General features: G+C 48.3%; 1 protein-coding gene across 2 annotated transcripts in view; it reads right to left on the reverse strand.

Annotated features, from left to right (window-relative positions):
- The window catches only part of LOC104588392 (Protein kinase superfamily protein), a 51631-nt gene that overhangs the window by 31133 nt on the left and 2060 nt on the right, over window positions 1–18438 (reverse strand). The window lies entirely within an intron of this gene.

The raw sequence follows: 18438 nt of genomic DNA on the forward strand, positions 1-18438 counted from the left end.
TAATTCAAAAGGTAGCATCAGCGGATAATGTGGCAGACCCATTGACCAAGCCACTGACACAGAAGGTGTTTGAGAAACACGTGGAAAGTATGGGACTCCGGCTTGTACCAGATTGGACCTAAGTGCAAGTGGGAGCTGTTAGACAGTTTTGTATGCCCTTAGCTTCAATCATTTTGATGTACTTTTGTTATTTAGTGGAAATAAATAAAGTGCATGTTTGATTCATGTTGTTTGGTTTAATTCTGTGTAAAACCCTAAAACTGGACATTTGTAGAGACTCATGTTAGTTTTAAATGTTCACAGCCGTTGGATAAGTCTGGGGAGATTTATCCTGCCAAGGCTGATACTGGTGTGCCACCAAGTGTTGGGATGGCCTGTCTCAGCCATCAGGGTAAGACCCGAGGCACATACAGCATGGGATTACTTGAATCCTTGAACCGGACCAGATTTCCAGTCTTGCCCTGGACCTTGGAGATAGATGGGCAAAACTGGAAAGTTACACCTGACCCCTAGACTCGATTATGACACTTCACTAGGTGCTAGATCAGGCTGCCTTTGATATGCCAATCAGTGAGATCCTTAGTGGGGATCAAAACCTGGGTATGTTGGGGCAGTTTGAGAATTCATCTGAGTGGGTGGTCATAGTGACAGAATCAGCCACTTTGTCGGACAAAGGGTAATGATCGGGAATGCACTCTCTCTGATGGAAACCAAACTGCCGGCAGTTGATTTCAATCGTTGGAATTTTGTTTTTGCAAAATTAATATATTTACATATATATGTACGGTTTCAAAATGTTTGCAAATGGTTTTAATTCCCGGGATCCATGTGAGAGGAGAGTGCGGCACTGTTCCTTGCAGCCGAGGGAGAGGTCCTCTCTTGTCGGGCAGTGCTTGATCATTAAGGGCTGAGAGGTTAAGTGTAAGACCATTTAGGATAATACCTGATGGGCTAATCTTGCACCTGCCCACAGTCCCTGGGTTTTTATAAGATGGCTTGGCCCAGGGACCACTTAATGTAAGTGTTGGGCCCATAGGGTTCATACGATGGACTCAAGGGGTTCATTGAGATTTTCAGTGAATTTGGCTGGGCCTTGTATTAAAGGCTGGGCCGAACCCATGTGGCTGGTGTGTAGATCAATGCTTGGGTCCCATGCCATACAAAGAAGCCCAACTGGGCAGCAGATTGGAAACTAATTAAACACTGAATACTTAATGGGCCAAAAGCCCATTTCGAAGTGGGCTGATATGATCACCCATCAATGGGGCGAATTTGAGATTGAAGTTAGCAAAAAGGATTGGGCTCTTAGCCTTATCCACTCTTAGAGACCAAATTCAAATCAGATTTGAATCTGGTAACCTCCTGATAAGATCAGGAGTAAGCTAACTCTATCTGGGAAAGGGATTAAGATTATCCCCTATCCAAATACTGATTTGGATTGGGATAACTCCTAATTAGGAGATTTCTTAATCAAGAAGAAAAGAGAGGAGATTTTCGAATGAACCAAGACAGGGAAATCAGATTTCGACCCAAGAGGTTCTGGTAAGCAAGAAAGGTTCCTGCGAATTGAGATTAGATCTCATTCTCTCCAGAAAAGAAAACAGTTCAGCCTTTTCGTTTCTGGAAATCTCCTCCTGCCGCCGCCATCTGCATTGTTGCAAGATTTGATCTTTGCAGAAAAGAAAGTCAAGAAACCAGTTCTTGACATCAGTCTTGCAAGAAAGACTGAAAGAATTCAGTGTTTAGTACATCCAGGGGATTCTTGTGAAGGATCCAGTGTGTAGGACGCACCCTGCTGGTTCTGTTCCATCCACAGCTGTGTCATCTTCAGCAGGGACAGATCTTGGAGCATTCTTTGGGCGTGAACACCAACTTTGGGAGATACTGCTTCTCCGGATCAGGTATAATCCTCCCATTTATCTTTTGGTACAGATCTGGTTTGATTAGGGTTCAAGTAGATCCTTGAATATTGTATTCTAAATTCAGGGAATATGATTCCCAGTTGGGAGAAGGTAGGAAATTTTTGAAATTCGCCCCACCCATTCCGCAACCTTTATGGCGTCCATTAGATGGATCCTACCATTCTTTCAGTGGTATCAGAGCCACAGGTTCGAATCTTGAACCAAAAGAAAATCAGATCTGACCCTGCGCAGATGGATAGAAGGTGTTCTTTCAAGATTTGCGCAGATTGTTTTCTTTTTTTTTCATGAAACTGTTTCTTGTTAAGGGCGATTGATCTGAAATTAATTTCTATTAAATCCAAAATTTATTTGGAATTGTTCTTTATTTATTTTGATTTAATGGACTGTTCAAACCTGGAGATCGCAGTGCAGTTTTAGCGCAGATGGTCTGCGCACCCTTTTTCTTTTCTATTTATTTATTTCATTCAATTCGGTCTGTAAATAATTTTTTTTATTTTAGACTGAATGTATAGGATTTGATCAAGAATGTAATTAATAGAAATAGGATTTCTGTTATTTTTCTTGATTAAAGAAGATGGAAGAAGATGGCGGCGCTGGAGATTTGCAGATGGAGAAATCGTTTTCTGCGATTTGCAGTTTATGAAACTGCAACCCTTGTGATTAACCTCTGTTTTGCAGGTGGTGCGAACAGTCCATAATTGTTTTGTGTTTGCTAGAAATCAAAACTATTAATTTCAGATCATTCAATAATTAATTCTTGAATTGAAAATCAGTTTTGGACCATTTCGGACTAGATTGGACCAAAACTGTTTGGACCAAATCTGGGTTTCGAAAGGGGCTGTTCTCAGTCCAATTGTCTCACACTTTTGTTCCAAATCTGATGTTCAATTACAGGGATTAATTCGGCCCACCTGTAAAGCCCAGTTTTAAAGGGTTAAAACTGCAAAAGCCCATTATTGTGAGATAAGCTGTATGGGCCGAACTGCTATCTGCGATTCAGCCCATACACCTAGTGGACATTAATCGTTAATGACTTGGTTTTTAAATGGACCGTTGAATGGGCTTTACAGCAATTAATTGATTGGATCAATTCCTCCTTTACATGTGATGTTTGGATGTTTGATGTGCTGCGGCCATGGGCCATAAGTACTTGGCCCGTGATGACTCGTTAGTGGCTCTTGCGCACACCATGGCTGAATGCACATCATTGCCATGGTGTCCCTGAAGGTCATTGGATGACCCCCCTCTTTGCCTGGTGGGCCCCACAACCCTGAAAAGGGATGCGTACGGAACCCCTAGCCGATTAAGGCCCACCAGAAATCTGACTTTATGAAAGTCAGTGGGAGCCACTTTGGTTTGACCTAAATTAGAACTAGGCCGTAATTTTGTTCCCTCCAGCAAATATGAATGCAAGTGATAGGGAGATCCATATGATGGACTCTCTAAAGGCCTTTCGTCATTAGCACAATGATGGGTCCATCAGTAATGAGGAAACGCACCATAAAATTGGGCTATCCATTTGCTGTTGGATCTGTTAGAGTGTTTCATAAGATGATAGGGGCGTCATAGACCGATGTGGGAGGGGCTTCACCAGAAAATGGGAACTCTCTCACGGTACCTTGGCGTAACCTGAATATGATGGGTGTGCACTCACTGGACAGAAGGGTTTACCTGAAAACGGCTCTGAACCTTGTCTGACAGAGGCCAAAGGGAAACTCATTTGATGAGTGGATATGATCCGTCACAGAAAGGTGGTGGGGTTATGCAGCTGAAACAGTTGGCTTCACGCACCCCATGTGATTTCCCACATTTCCAGAGACATTTCGTCGTCTCCGTCGCTGAGATAGGAGGGAAATCTCAGAGATGAACAAATGGGAATGGAACATAGATTAAAAGCCATATCTATGTAGGTAAACATGAATCAAACTAAGGTTGTGGACTAATGATTTTGCTGTTTTATCAGAAAATGGCAAACGGTCAATTTGCAAAGCTTCTAGACGATAACAAGCTTAAGGGCCCAAACTATGCCGACTGGTACAGAAATCTTATGCTGGTCCTAACTTCTGAAAAGTTAGACAAGGTAGTGAAAAATCCTGCCCCGGAACGTCCGGGTGATAGGGCTTCTGAGGCCCGTAGGAGGGACTACCAAGATTGGGAGGATAAGAACTCCCTAGCCCGCTGCTTTGTCATTGCCTCATTAGACAACTCAATACAGAGGCAGTTCGATCAGATCGAACTTGCCAAGGACATATTGGACAGTCTAAGGACAATGTATGAGGAGCATAACCGTTCTACTCGACAGAAGGTCCTGAAATTGTTCATGACCGCGCAGATGACCAAAGGGCAGAAAGTTCATGACCATTGTCTTCGGATGATGGGATACATCAACGAACTTGAAGCTCTTGGATCCGGGCTAGATCTTGGCACGCAAGTGGATGCCATCCTAAATTCTTTGCCCTCTTCCTTCAATGCGTTCACTATGAACTACAATATGAATAAGCTGAATGTCAGCGTCCAGGAACTCAGCAATATGTTGCAGAGGGCCGAGGATTTACTCAAGAAGGATGAGCCTGTGGTTATGCTTGCTGAAGCTAACAAATCGGGCAAGAGAAAGAGAAAGGCAAAGAAGCCCCAGAAGAAGACTACCAAACCCAAGAAGCAGAAGAAGAACAAGGCATCTGATGTCTGTCACTTCTGCAAGCAGACCGGCCACTGGAAGAGGAACTGTCCTACCTACCTGGAATCTAAGAAAGGTAATATCGAAACTTGTGTCATAGAAACTAATATGTTAGTTACTTCTGTGTCCTGGTGTGTTGACTCCGGGGCTTCAACTCATGCGTGTAACTCACTGCAGGGGTTCAAAGTTAGCAGAAGGCTGAGTGAAGGTGAAGTGACACTGTTCTTGGGAACAACTGCAAGTGTTGCAGCTGCGGCAATAGGAACCGTAGAATTAGTTTTTAAAGAAGGAGTCCTTGTACTTAAAGATTGTCTTTATGTACAGAACTTGAGAAGGAATTTAATTTCTGTTTCAAAATTGTGTGCTGATGGATATACTGTTTACTTTAGTAATATGATTACTGTTAAACGGAATAATAAATTCATCGCATGCGGGGAGCTAGAGAACGGTCTCTATGTTCTGCATCCTTCTTTGGAAACTAACTTAACCGAAACTACGTCGGTCGAAAATCCCAAGAAAAGGACTCGTGATACAGTAAATCTCACGTGCCTCTGGCATTACCGACTTGGCCACATCGGTATCGACCGAATCACAAGACTGGTAAAGGATGGTCCTTTGGATTTTCTAACCGTAGAAAATCTTCCCACTTGTGAACCTTGCCTCCAAGGTAAGATGACTAAGCGGCCATTTGACGGTAAGCCTGAAAGATGTGCAGGCACACTTGACCTAATACATACTGATGTATGTGGTCCCCTGAGTGTTAGGACACGGAATCAACACGTGTACTTCATCACCTTTACAGATGATTTTTCACGATATGGTTACGTGTACCTAATGAGACATAAGTCTGAATCATTTGAAAAGTTCAAAGAGTTCAGACAGGAAGTCGAGAAACAGTTAGGGAGAGAAATTAAGGCCCTTCGATCGGATCGAGGTGGCGAGTATCTCTCTGACGAATTCAGGGACTACTTAAAGGCCAATGGGATAGTGTCACAACTAGCTCCTCCTGCTACACCTCAACTCAACGGTGTTTCAGAGAGGAGAAATAGGACCTTATTAGACATGGTCCGGTCACTTCTCGTACGCTCAGAATTACCCACATCCTTTTGGGGATACGCATTAGAGACTGCTATCTACGTGCTGAATAGGGTTCCAACCAAATCAGTTCCGAAAACTCCATATGAGCTTTGGACCAGAAGGAAGCCAAGTGTGAGACACTTGAAGAATTGGGGTTGTCCTGCACACGTTAAAAGAACAAGTGCGGACAAGTTGGAATCTAAAACCAGCCGTTGCCTGTTTATAGGCTACCCAAAGGATTCGGTGGGTTATCTATTCTATGACCCAAGTGAGCAGAAAGTGTTCTGTAGTCGAAACGCCCGATTCTTAGAATCCGATTACATCCTGGACACCCATCGTCAGGAAATAGTTCTTGATGAGGAGAGCTCAGGAGCAGTGGGAGATGACCCACAAGTTCCAGGTAATGACCAACCTAGAAGGTCCACCCGGGTATCCAGACCACCAGTCCGATATGGTTATGACCAGGATAGTTACCTGGTGGAAGCCTTGACTAGTGAAGAGGATCCCGTGTCTTACGCGGAAGCTATGTTAGACATAGACTCCCAGAAGTGGGTGGAGGCCATGAGAGCCGAGATGGACTCAATGGAGACCAATGGAGTCTGGACTCTAGTGGATCCGCCCTCCGGGGTAAAAGCAATTGGTTGCGAATGGATCTACAAGAGGAAGAAGGGCCCCGATGGCAGGATTGAGACCTTTAAAGCTCGTTTGGTGGCGAAAGGGTATACTCAGAAAGAAGGCATCGACTATGAGGAAACCTTTTCACCGGTGGCCATGCTTAAATCCATTAGGATCCTGCTAGCTGTAGCAGCGTACCATGATTACGACATTTGGCAAATGGATGTCAAAACAGCGTTCCTGAATGGAGATCTTAGTGAAGATATCTACATGCAGCAGCCGCAAGGCTTCATTGCTGCTGGTCAGGAACACATGGTATGTAAACTTAGTAGATCCATATATGGACTTAAGCAGGCTTCTAGGAGTTGGAACATCCGTTTTGATTCTGCAGTCAAAACGTTTGACTTTGAGCAGAATCCGGATGAGCCCTGTGTTTACAGGAAATCCAGTGGGGATAAGATCACCATTTTAGTCTTGTATGTGGACGATATCCTACTCATTGGGAATGATGTAGGAATGTTGAGTTCGGTCAAGGTATGGCTATCACAGCAGTTCTCCATGAAAGATCTTGGAGAAGCTTCATACATACTGGGTCTTCGACTCTATAGAGATAGATCGAAGCGGATAATTGGATTATCCCAGGCTGCTTACATTGACAAAATTGTCAAAAGATACAGCATGGAAAACTCCAAGAAAGGAAACGTTCCTTTCAGGCACGGAGTCACTCTCTCCAAGAAGATGTCTCCCAAGACTTCTGAGGAGATTGAGAGCATGAGAGACGTTCCCTATGCCTCAGCTGTGGGGAGCATCATGTATGCCATGTTGTGCACTCGCCCGGACATAGCTCAGGCGGTGAGTGTGGTAAGCAGATTCCAGGCAAACCCAGGACAGGAGCATTGGACTGCTGTGAAGAACATACTCAAATACCTTCGAAGGACGAAAGAGTTTTGTCTGGTATTCGATGGTAGTTCACTGCAAGTTCTAGGGTATACCGATGCTGATTTCCAGTCGGATCCAGATGATAGAAAGTCTACATCTGGGTATGTTTTCACGATAGGATCGTGTGCTGTTTGCTGGAAAAGCAGCAAACAGGGGTCCACTGCAGACTCCACAACCGAGGCCGAGTACATTGCCGCAAGTGAAGCTGCCAAGGAAGCCGTGTGGATGAAGAAATTCATACACGAATTAGGAGCGATTCCATCCAGCACATCACCCATCCCGTTGTTGTGTGACAACAATGGAGCGATCGCCCAGGCTAAAGAGCCTCGGGCCCACTCGAAGTCAAAGCACATCGAGAGGAAGTACCATGTACTGCGGGAGATCGTTGGTAGAGGGGACGTCCTAATTCAAAAGGTAGCATCAGCGGATAATGTGGCAGACCCATTGACCAAGCCACTGACACAGAAGGTGTTTGAGAAACACGTGGAAAGTATGGGACTCCGGCTTGTACCAGATTGGACCTAAGTGCAAGTGGGAGCTGTTAGACAGTTTTGTATGCCCTTAGCTTCAATCATTTTGATGTACTTTTGTTATTTAGTGGAAATAAATAAAGTGCATGTTTGATTCATGTTGTTTGGTTTAATTCTGTGTAAAACCCTAAAACTGGACATTTGTAGAGACTCATGTTAGTTTTAAATGTTCACAGCCGTTGGATAAGTCTGGGGAGATTTATCCTGCCAAGGCTGATACTGGTGTGCCACCAAGTGTTGGGATGGCCTGTCTCAGCCATCAGGGTAAGACCCGAGGCACATACAGCATGGGATTACTTGAATCCTTGAACCGGACCAGATTTCCAGTCTTGCCCTGGACCTTGGAGATAGATGGGCAAAACTGGAAAGTTACACCTGACCCCTAGACTCGATTATGACACTTCACTAGGTGCTAGATCAGGCTGCCTTTGATATGCCAATCAGTGAGATCCTTAGTGGGGATCAAAACCTGGGTATGTTGGGGCAGTTTGAGAATTCATCTGAGTGGGTGGTCATAGTGACAGAATCAGCCACTTTGTCGGACAAAGGGTAATGATCGGGAATGCACTCTCTCTGATGGAAACCAAACTGCCGGCAGTTGATTTCAATCGTTGGAATTTTGTTTTTGCAAAATTAATATATTTACATATATATGTACGGTTTCAAAATGTTTGCAAATGGTTTTAATTCCCGGGATCCATGTGAGAGGAGAGTGCGGCACTGTTCCTTGCAGCCGAGGGAGAGGTCCTCTCTTGTCGGGCAGTGCTTGATCATTAAGGGCTGAGAGGTTAAGTGTAAGACCATTTAGGATAATACCTGATGGGCTAATCTTGCACCTGCCCACAGTCCCTGGGTTTTTATAAGATGGCTTGGCCCAGGGACCACTTAATGTAAGTGTTGGGCCCATAGGGTTCATACGATGGACTCAAGGGGTTCATTGAGATTTTCAGTGAATTTGGCTGGGCCTTGTATTAAAGGCTGGGCCGAACCCATGTGGCTGGTGTGTAGATCAATGCTTGGGTCCCATGCCATACAAAGAAGCCCAACTGGGCAGCAGATTGGAAACTAATTAAACACTGAATACTTAATGGGCCAAAAGCCCATTTCGAAGTGGGCTGATATGATCACCCATCAATGGGGCGAATTTGAGATTGAAGTTAGCAAAAAGGATTGGGCTCTTAGCCTTATCCACTCTTAGAGACCAAATTCAAATCAGATTTGAATCTGGTAACCTCCTGATAAGATCAGGAGTAAGCTAACTCTATCTGGGAAAGGGATTAAGATTATCCCCTATCCAAATACTGATTTGGATTGGGATAACTCCTAATTAGGAGATTTCTTAATCAAGAAGAAAAGAGAGGAGATTTTCGAATGAACCAAGACAGGGAAATCAGATTTCGACCCAAGAGGTTCTGGTAAGCAAGAAAGGTTCCTGCGAATTGAGATTAGATCTCATTCTCTCCAGAAAAGAAAACAGTTCAGCCTTTTCGTTTCTGGAAATCTCCTCCTGCCGCCGCCATCTGCATTGTTGCAAGATTTGATCTTTGCAGAAAAGAAAGTCAAGAAACCAGTTCTTGACATCAGTCTTGCAAGAAAGACTGAAAGAATTCAGTGTTTAGTACATCCAGGGGATTCTTGTGAAGGATCCAGTGTGTAGGACGCACCCTGCTGGTTCTGTTCCATCCACAGCTGTGTCATCTTCAGCAGGGACAGATCTTGGAGCATTCTTTGGGCGTGAACACCAACTTTGGGAGATACTGCTTCTCCGGATCAGGTATAATCCTCCCATTTATCTTTTGGTACAGATCTGGTTTGATTAGGGTTCAAGTAGATCCTTGAATATTGTATTCTAAATTCAGGGAATATGATTCCCAGTTGGGAGAAGGTAGGAAATTTTTGAAATTCGCCCCACCCATTCCGCAACCTTTATGGCGTCCATTAGATGGATCCTACCATTCTTTCAGCGCAATCCGGCCGGTCTTAGCTGTCAGCGATCTTGCCTCTGAACCGAGTAACAGAGAACCTGAAACGGAGGAGATGAGGAAGCTCCGGGGAGGGCCCGATGTAAAGGCTCCGAAGCTTAAGTTAGAATCTTTCAAAGGTAAGATAAACCAGATAGCGCAAAGTTTGCATACCTCCTCTTTGGGGGTGGAGAGCCTTTTATAACCACCTCGCGCACTCACTCCTAGACTCCTGTCAGGTCGGGAATGAGTATTTCCGTGCTTCTGCCAGTTCGGGCGTCATCGCCTCTGCTGGGGCAGAACCGTCACTGCTCCTTTTGTCGGAGCCGTCTCTGTAACTGGAGGCAGTGGTGACAGGTGACAGTGGCAGGTGGCCGTTGGAAATGCAGCCGTTAAGCGTCAGATCCCAAGTCAGTCAGGTGCGCCGCCCCTGGATACGGACTCCTTCGGTGTCAGGTACGGCGTGGTTCGTCCAGTTCAATGCTCCGGAAGCGAAGTGCCTGGAGTGGTGCGTGAGGCAAAGTCTCGAGTTCGGATAAGGGGAGGCCCCGAACTATCATAAGACAGGCCAGTTCGGGTCTCTGCTTTGTGTGACTCGGGGTCAAAGGGAGAGTTCGGGCTCCTCGCAGGGAGTTCGATCACTAAGTAGGGAGCTCGGGCACCTTGCAGAGAGTTCGACCACTAAGTAGGGAGCTCTTTCGAACTCTAAGTAGGGAGCTCGGGCCTCTTGCTAGGGAGTTCGAGCTCTAAGTAGGGAGTTCGGGCACTAAGTAGGGAGCTCGGGCCACTTGCAGAGAGTTCGACCACTAAGTAGGGAGCTCGGGCCTCTTGCTAGGGAGTTCGAGCTCTAAGTAGGGAGTTCGGGCCTGCTGGTCCCTTCCCTTTGGCGTTTGTACCCTCGGTATGCTGTCTTGAGTGCCGAGCTACTTGCCTTTTATGGTACGTGCCGTGATTTGCGAGGTCGGGCCAAATCTTCCTTCATCAATTGCCCCCCACTCCTCGTGCTAAGGTCTTGCCCTGGCGCGGGGAGTTCGCAAGGTGTCAGGTAGATTTGTCCTGCACTTTGAATCTTGGTTCTGCTGGCACGAGGTGCGCTGTCAGGGTTTCTTGGGTTTCTTCGAGTGTCCATTTATGCGGGAAGCGTGTTGGCCTGTCTAAATGCTGATAGATGTGGCGGTGCGCGCGCGTTGCTTTCGAAATTTCAAAAAAAAAAGGACACGCCACTTGGGGGCGCGAAAGCGGGTGTTTTTTCAAATTTGAAAAAGACGTGCCGCTGCCGTTTTTTCTGAGACGTGCGCTGACGTTCCGTCGGTTTCGAAAAGATGCGCGCCGTCGCTGTCAGTTTCAGAAAGACGTGCGCCAATCACGTCTCGGTCTCGGGCGACGTGCGGTCAGGGCGTCCGTAGGCCGTCGGATTGGCTTTGATCTGAGCCGTTGCCTTTTGGTCACTGTGAGCATAAATACCGGGGGGGGACCCCGGTTTGTTGTCGCTTTTGTATTTCTCTCGAGCTCGCGTCTGAGTTTCAGCTCGCATCCAGTTCGCGTCCAAGTTTTTTCTGTTCGCGCTCAAGGTCTTCCGTTCATCCGAGCTCCTGTGGTCTACAGCTTTCGTCCGGGTGAGTACTTTCCTGGGTCTCGTCACTCCCAATGTCTAGCTCGGATGGCTCAGACAGTCATTTAAGCGGGTCAGATGCAGGTTCTACGAACCAAGTTGCACCCCCCGATAGCCTTAGCGAGCCGGAGGTAGAGCTCGAGGAAGAGTTCGAGCCTGTAGGCCGTGGCGCTTCGGGTAGTTTGGCGTCCACCTCTCGCCGGGGTCAGATGTTAGACAAGTTCGGCCCTTCAACCATGACGCCCGAGGGGCTCCAATCCCTCATCACTTACTATAACTTGCCCGAGGAGTATGCTTATTTCATACCTTCGGGTAGCTTTCCTTGGGAACACGGTCCTGATGAGATCGTAATATTCCGGGAGCAGCTCACCGCAGGGCTACGATTGCCTTTCCACCCCCTCTTCGTCGAAGTCTTGAACTACTTCGGCGTGACAGTCGGCCAGCTTCACCCGAACTCCATTCGGAACTTGGTGGGGACAATCTCCCTTTTCTGTGACGAGAGCTTTCCGTTGGACTTGGAGATTTTTTCTTCAATCTTGATGCTCAAGAAGCAAGCGGGTCCTCTCCTCGGGCACAGGCGGGCTTACTACCTGTCTCCTCGCCCGGGTTTTAAGCTTTTACACGAGCTCCCCAACAAGGTCCCAGCATGGAAGTGGGACTATTTCGGGGTGCGAAGTGTGCTGGGGTGGCCTTTTCAGACCGGGTGGGGGATGGCCGCTCCCGACTCCGGGGTTACACTTGACAAGGAGACGGCGAAGGGCCTCCGGCAATGGGCGCAGCTTGGGCTGAAGTGTGAACAGTATCTGACGGAGGCCAAGCTCATTGCGGCCGGCCTGAGCTCGGGTAGGTCCTTCACTTAGAGACTCTTATCTTGTTGTTTTTCTTGCCTTTTACTGATGGCGAACTTCTTTTCGCAGGTGTGATGGATTCGCGAGGGACCCGAGGTGGGCACTTGTTTCAAGGTATGAAGAGGAGAAAGCGGGTTGCCAAGCGAACTCGCGCCAAGGTGCCTCAGGATGCGGAGCCCGAGGTGTCGGGCTACCAGCCAGAAGATCCGCCCAGGGGGCCCTTATGCTGAGACTACGTACACAGGGGCTCCTACATACTCCGGTGCTCCTGCTTACTTCGGGTCTGCTCATACGCGAGCTGGTCCCTCGGGCTCGGGGGCCCCGGGGGATTTCAGGAGCGTGTTGACGCCGACCCATGCTCTTCAAAAGAGTAAAGAGGCCATCTTCCCCGAGGAGGTCGCGGCATGGACTGATCTCCCTCTGCATCAAGTGACCTGCCGTGCTGTTACCCATGCCATGGTGGTAAGTGTTCTCCTTTTTTAGCTCTTTGGCTTTTGTTTTGTTGGTTCTTTTGATCATTCGGTCTCTTTTGGCAGGTGAATTCTTCCATTCACGCCTTGGCGGCTCAGGTGGAGAGGAGCTCGAGGCAGGCGCGAGCTGCCGAAGAGGCTTGTCGTGCGGCCGAGGAAGCCGCTCGTGCTGCTGAAGAGACTGCTCGTGCTGCTGAAGAGACTGCTCGTTTTTCCCGGATCAGGCAGGCGAGGTCTCAGAGAGATGCCGAGGCCATGGGAGTGGTGGTGAAGCACATGGCGGACTTGAGGCTGGATCTGCAGCATCAGGTCGAATATCTTTATGAGGACATCAGGGAGAGGACGCAGATCTTTTCCCAAGGTATCGAAGATGCCAAGAAGAAGGCCGTCGAAGAGTACACCACTTCGCCGGGTTTTGATGATCTGATGGTGGATTCATATAGGAGGGGTTTTAAACTAAGTCGGTGGATGATCCGGAATACGTACCCCAAGCTCGATGTTAGCGCCATATCCACTTCGCGCATAACTCAGGAGATGGCTAATGCTGCTGACGCCGAGCCAGACTCCGAGGGCGAGGCGGGGCCTTCGGGTTTTGTCGAAGTGCCTTCTGACGATGATGAAATAGCTCCTGGCTTGTAAACACATTTCTTTCTTTTTTTTTTTTTTGTACTGCTCTACCTTTTGGAATGGAAGGATTTGTTTAAGTGCTGAGCATATTTGCCGAACTGAGAATTCTCTCCCGAACTGAGCATATTTGCCGAACTTCATGTATTTGCCAAACTGACTATTTGTTCGGTCTGTTTTCTGCCTAAGTTAACCGCACTCGCGTGGACTGTTTTCTTTGCTTGCTTGTGCCGAGATTCCTTTGTTAGCTCGGCATCCTAGCCCGTAGGCTTTGGTGGTGATTTTACCCATTTCGCTTAGCGGTCTATAGGTAGTATCGCCTTAGGTTGACAATGTTCCATGCTCGGGGTACTTGTTTTCCCTCTAGGGTTTCGAGCTCGTATGCCCCCCCAAGTGCTTTCTTTACTCTGTAGGGTCCTTCCCAATTTGGTCCAAGTTTCCCTACGCCGGGTTCGGGCACTATGACCCTACGGAGAACCAGGTCGCCGACGCGGAAGTTCCTCTTCTTTACTCTGGCATTATAGTACCGAGCTACCTTTTGCTGGTAGGCCGCAATTCGGATGTGCGCGAGGTCTCTTACCTCGTCCAGTAGGTCGAGGTTGGTGCGTAACTCGCCTTCGTTTGTCTGTTCGTCGTATGCTTCAAGTCGCAGTGTAGGTACTTCGATTTCCACTGGGATTACCACCTCGATGCCGTAGGTGAGGTTAAAGGGGGTCTCTCCTGTGGCGGTTTTTTCCGTGGTTCGGTGAACCCATAGAACACTTGGTAGCTCGTTTGCCCACAACCCTTTAGCTCGGTCTAGTCGTGCTTTCAATCCGCGGAGGATGGCTCTGTTCATTACTTCTGTTTGGCCATTTGCCTGCAGGTGTGCGACCGACGTGAAGTTCTGACCAATTCCCATACTTTGGCACCATTCTTGGAACTTGATATCCTCGAACTGTTTGCCGTTGTCGGAGATCAGTACCCGAGGTAGCCCGAAGCGACATACTATGTTCTTCCAAAAGAAGTTCTGTATGTTTCGGGCTGTAACTATTGCCAGAAGTTCAGCTTCTATCCACTTTGTGAAGTAATCTACTGCCACCACTAGGAATTTTCTCCCGCCTGTCGCTGGTGGGAATGGCCCCAGAAGGTCGATGCCCCATTGGGCGAAGGGCCATGGACTGGTGAGGTATTTGAGGTCGGCAGCGGGCTGATGGTGGACATTGGCATGCTTCTGACACTTGTCGCATTTTCTGACGAGCTCGATGGCCTCTATCTTCATCGTTGGCCAGTAGTATCCTTGTCGAAGTGCTTTTTGGGCGAGGGCTCTACCCCCCAGGTGTCCGCGGCACAAGCCTTCATGAGTGTCGCGGAGTACCAGCTCGGCTTCGGCTGGGCGCAAGCATCGCAGGTAGGGGAGCGTGTAGGATCGTCGGTACAACCGTTCGTCTATCATGACGTATTTGGCTGCCTGGCGCTGCACCCTCTTGGCTGCGTTGCGGTCCGCGGGGAGGGATCCGTCTAGTAGGAAGCTCGCGAGTGGGTCAATCCAGCTCGGCTCTGCTTCAGAGACGGGAGCGACCTCTTCTGCCCCACCGAGAATGCTGGGCCGAGGTAAGTTCTCTACGTACACGGTTCTCATGGCGTTGTGGCTCGTGCTGGCTAGTCGGGACAGGGCGTCGGCCTCAGTGTTCTCTAACCTCGGGATTTGCTTGATGAAGTGTGACTGGAAGTTGAGCAGAGCCTCCTTTACCTTTGCCAAGTATGCAATCATTGTGAGCTCGCGCGCTTCGTATTCGCCTGTAACTTGGTTGACCACGAGCTGGGAATCACTGCAGATAACTACGTGCTTTGCTCCAACCTTGTGCGCGAGGTTCAGCCCGGCTATCAGTGCCTCGTACTCCGCCTCGTTGTTGGATGCCGCGAACTCAAAGCGTAGTGCATATTCCAACTTTGTTCCGCTCGGGCCGCGTAGCACTATTCCAGCCCTGCTGCCTTGCTGGTTTGAGGAGCCATCTACGTGAAGGATCCAGGGCTCCTCATCCCAGTTCGCGCTTGGTCTAACCAGGAGAGATGCTACACTGGCTACTACTTCACGGGGTTCGGACTCGATTGGCTTGGGAGCTCCGAGCTCGCCCGAACTAGGGATCTCGGGTTCGACCGGCTCAGGGGCTTCGGGGCTAAACGTGCATTCTGCGATAAAATCTGCCAAGGCTTGAGCCTTAATAGCGGTTCTTGGCTTGTACTGGAGGTCGTACTCGCTGAGTTCGATGGCCCATTTCGTTAGTCGACTGGAAACCTCGGGTTTGAGTAAAACTTGTCTTAGAGGTTTGTCGGTCAGGACGATGACGGTGTGAGCCTGGAAGTATGGGCGGAGTTTCCGAGCTGCTATCACCAGTGCATATGCTAGCTTTTCTATCTGCGGGTACTTGTCTCTTCTCCCTGCAAAATTTTACTAACATAGTATATGGGTCGCTGGACCCGGTCTGTTTCCTTTATTAGTACCGAACTGACCACCTCGTCGCTTGCCGAGAGGTACAGTTCTAAGACCTCGCCCTCCTCGAGCCAGGCTAAGGTTGGCACACTGGCGAGGTAACCTTTTAGCTCGTCAAACGCGAGCTTGCAGTCTTGGGTCCACTCGAACCCTTTGCCTTTGATTGCTTTGAAGAAAGGTAGGCAGCGGTCTGCTGACTTGGACATGAAGTGGCTTAGAGCGGCTATGCGGCCGTTTAGCCTCTGAACTTCTTTTACTTTCCAAGGTGGTCTCAATAGGGGGAGGAAAGGGGATGCTTGTGGCAGGAAGGTTTACGGGCGCCACTGCTTGTGGCGTATTCAAACTGGGGATTCCATCCACCGAAAGGGGGATGGTGAACTGTCCAACGCACACCACGGGAACTTGAAGCTGTTCCCCGGTGGTGTTTGTCTCTGTGCCGCGTCCGGCGTTGCTGGAAGAGGCCATGAGTGTTGGGTTTTTTGAAGAAGAAAAGGGGAGGCTTTTGGAAGGGTATGAGAGTTTGGAGGGAGGCTTTTTGAAGCGTTCCCACAGACGGCGCCAATTGATGATGCGCAATCCAGCCGGTCTTAGCTGTCAGCGATCTTGCCTCTGAACCGAGTAACAGAGAACCTGAAACGGAGGAGATGAGGAAGCTCCGGGGAGGGCCCGGTGTAAAGGCTCCGAAGCTTAAGTTAGAATCTTTCAAAGGCAAGATAAACCAGATAGCGCAAAGTTTGCATACCTCCTCTTTGGGGGTGGAGAGCCTTTTATAACCACCTCGCGCACTCACTCCTAGACTCCTGTCAGGTCGGGAATGAGTATTTCCGTGCTTCTGCCAGTTCGGGCGTCATCGCCTCTGCTGGGGCAGAACCGTCACTGCTCCTTTTGTCGGAGCCGTCTCTGTAACTGGAGGCAGTGGTGACAGGTGACGGTGGCAGGTGGCCGTTGGAAATGCGGCCGTCAAGCGTCAGATCCCAAGTCAGTCAGGTGCGCCGCCCCTGGATACGGACTCCTTCGATGTCAGGTACGGCGTGGTTCGTCCAGTTCAATGCTCCGGAAGCGAAGTGCCTGGAGTGGTGCGTGAGGCAAAGTCTCGAGTTCGGATAAGGGGAGACCCCGAACTGTCATAAGACGGGCCAGTTCGGGTCTCTGCTTTGTGTGACTCGGGGTCAAAGGGAGAGTTCGGGCTCCTCGCAGGGAGTCCGATCACTAAGTAGGGAGCTCGGGCACCTTGCAGAGAGTTCGACCACTAAGTAGGGAGCTCGGGCACTAAGTAGGTTGCTCTTTCGAACTCTAAGTAGGGAGCTTGGGCCTCTTGCTAGGGAGTTCGAGCTCTAAGTAGGGAGTTCGGGCACTAAGTAGGGAGCTCGGGCCTCTTGCAGAGAGTTCGACCACTAAGTAGGGAGCTCGGGCACTAAGTAGGGAGCTCGGGCCTCTTGCTAGGGAGTTCGAGCTCTAAGTAGGGAGTTCGGGCCTGCTGGTCCCTTCCCTTTGGCGTTTGTACCCTCGGTATGCTGTCTTGAGTGCCGAGCTACTTGCCTTTTTTGGTACGTGCCGTGATTTGCGAGGTCGGGCCAAATCTTCCTTCATCAAGACTCATGCCAGAATTTTGGGGGTGGGGAGGGTTGATATTAAATGAACTTGGCAATCTGGTTTGGGATTTTAGTGGACCAGTTGTTGCAAGAGATGCCTCTGTCCTCTGAAGCCAAAGTAAGGACCCGTCTTGCTGGTTTTAAAATTGCTAAACATTGCAGGTGGTCTCTTTGCTGGTAGAGGATGATTCCAGAAACATGGTTAGCTGGGTCACCAATCCAAGAACTGGTCCTTGGTGATTAAGTGAGCTCATTTCCTTTCTTGTCTGCACCAATCCAGGAACTGGCCCTTGGCATCTTCACCATTTCCTGCTCGAATTAAGCGGGAGATGCCTCTGAGGCCAAAGTAGGATCCTTCTTGCTGCTCTCAAAATTGCTAAAACATTGCAGGTGGTCTCTTTGCTGGTTGAGAGTGACTCCACAAACGTGATTATCCGGGTCATCAATCCAGGAACTGGCCCTTGGTGTCTTCACCATTTCCTGCTTGAATTAAGCAAGCTCATTTCCCTTCTTAGCTGCTGCTTCAGATGGATTCCTAGAGAGTTTAATCAACGAGCTGAGTATTTAGCTAAAAGTGGTTCTGAGAAGACTGTTTTGTATAGTGCAAATAGATGTCCTGATATTTGAAAGGGTTTGTTTTCTTATTGTAGTCAAGCCATGTCTTTTGTACATCCTCTCATGCACATCTTTTTTGGTTGAATGAAAAGTTACCATTTCTCAAAGAAATCATTATGTTGTGTGACAGAAAAAACTGTCTACAGCCTAGTTTAGAAAATAGAAAACTTGGCTGATTGTGGCTCCACACCATGATAGCTTATAAAACCATTATTTGAAGGCCATCTACAGCCTTATTCATGAAAAATGGCTGATTAGGGTCCCTACTTAATTGTTGTGTATAGAAAAAAATATATTTATTTATATTTGCTGGTTTTCTCTCAAATATAGAAGGAATATACACTGGAAATTTCTGTAGTGAAATTCTACTAAGTTTACTCTGCTCATTTATCCTTCTAAACCAGAATTAAGAGGTTTTCTCTGCCCTTAGCAGAGATGTAATTAAAGGAATATCTACATGATATCCTGAATGGGACTTACCCA

Source organism: Nelumbo nucifera, chromosome 2, assembly GCF_055504915.1.
Source record: "Nelumbo nucifera cultivar China Antique chromosome 2, China Antique-T2T, whole genome shotgun sequence".
Lineage (NCBI taxonomy): Eukaryota > Viridiplantae > Streptophyta > Magnoliopsida > Proteales > Nelumbonaceae > Nelumbo > Nelumbo nucifera.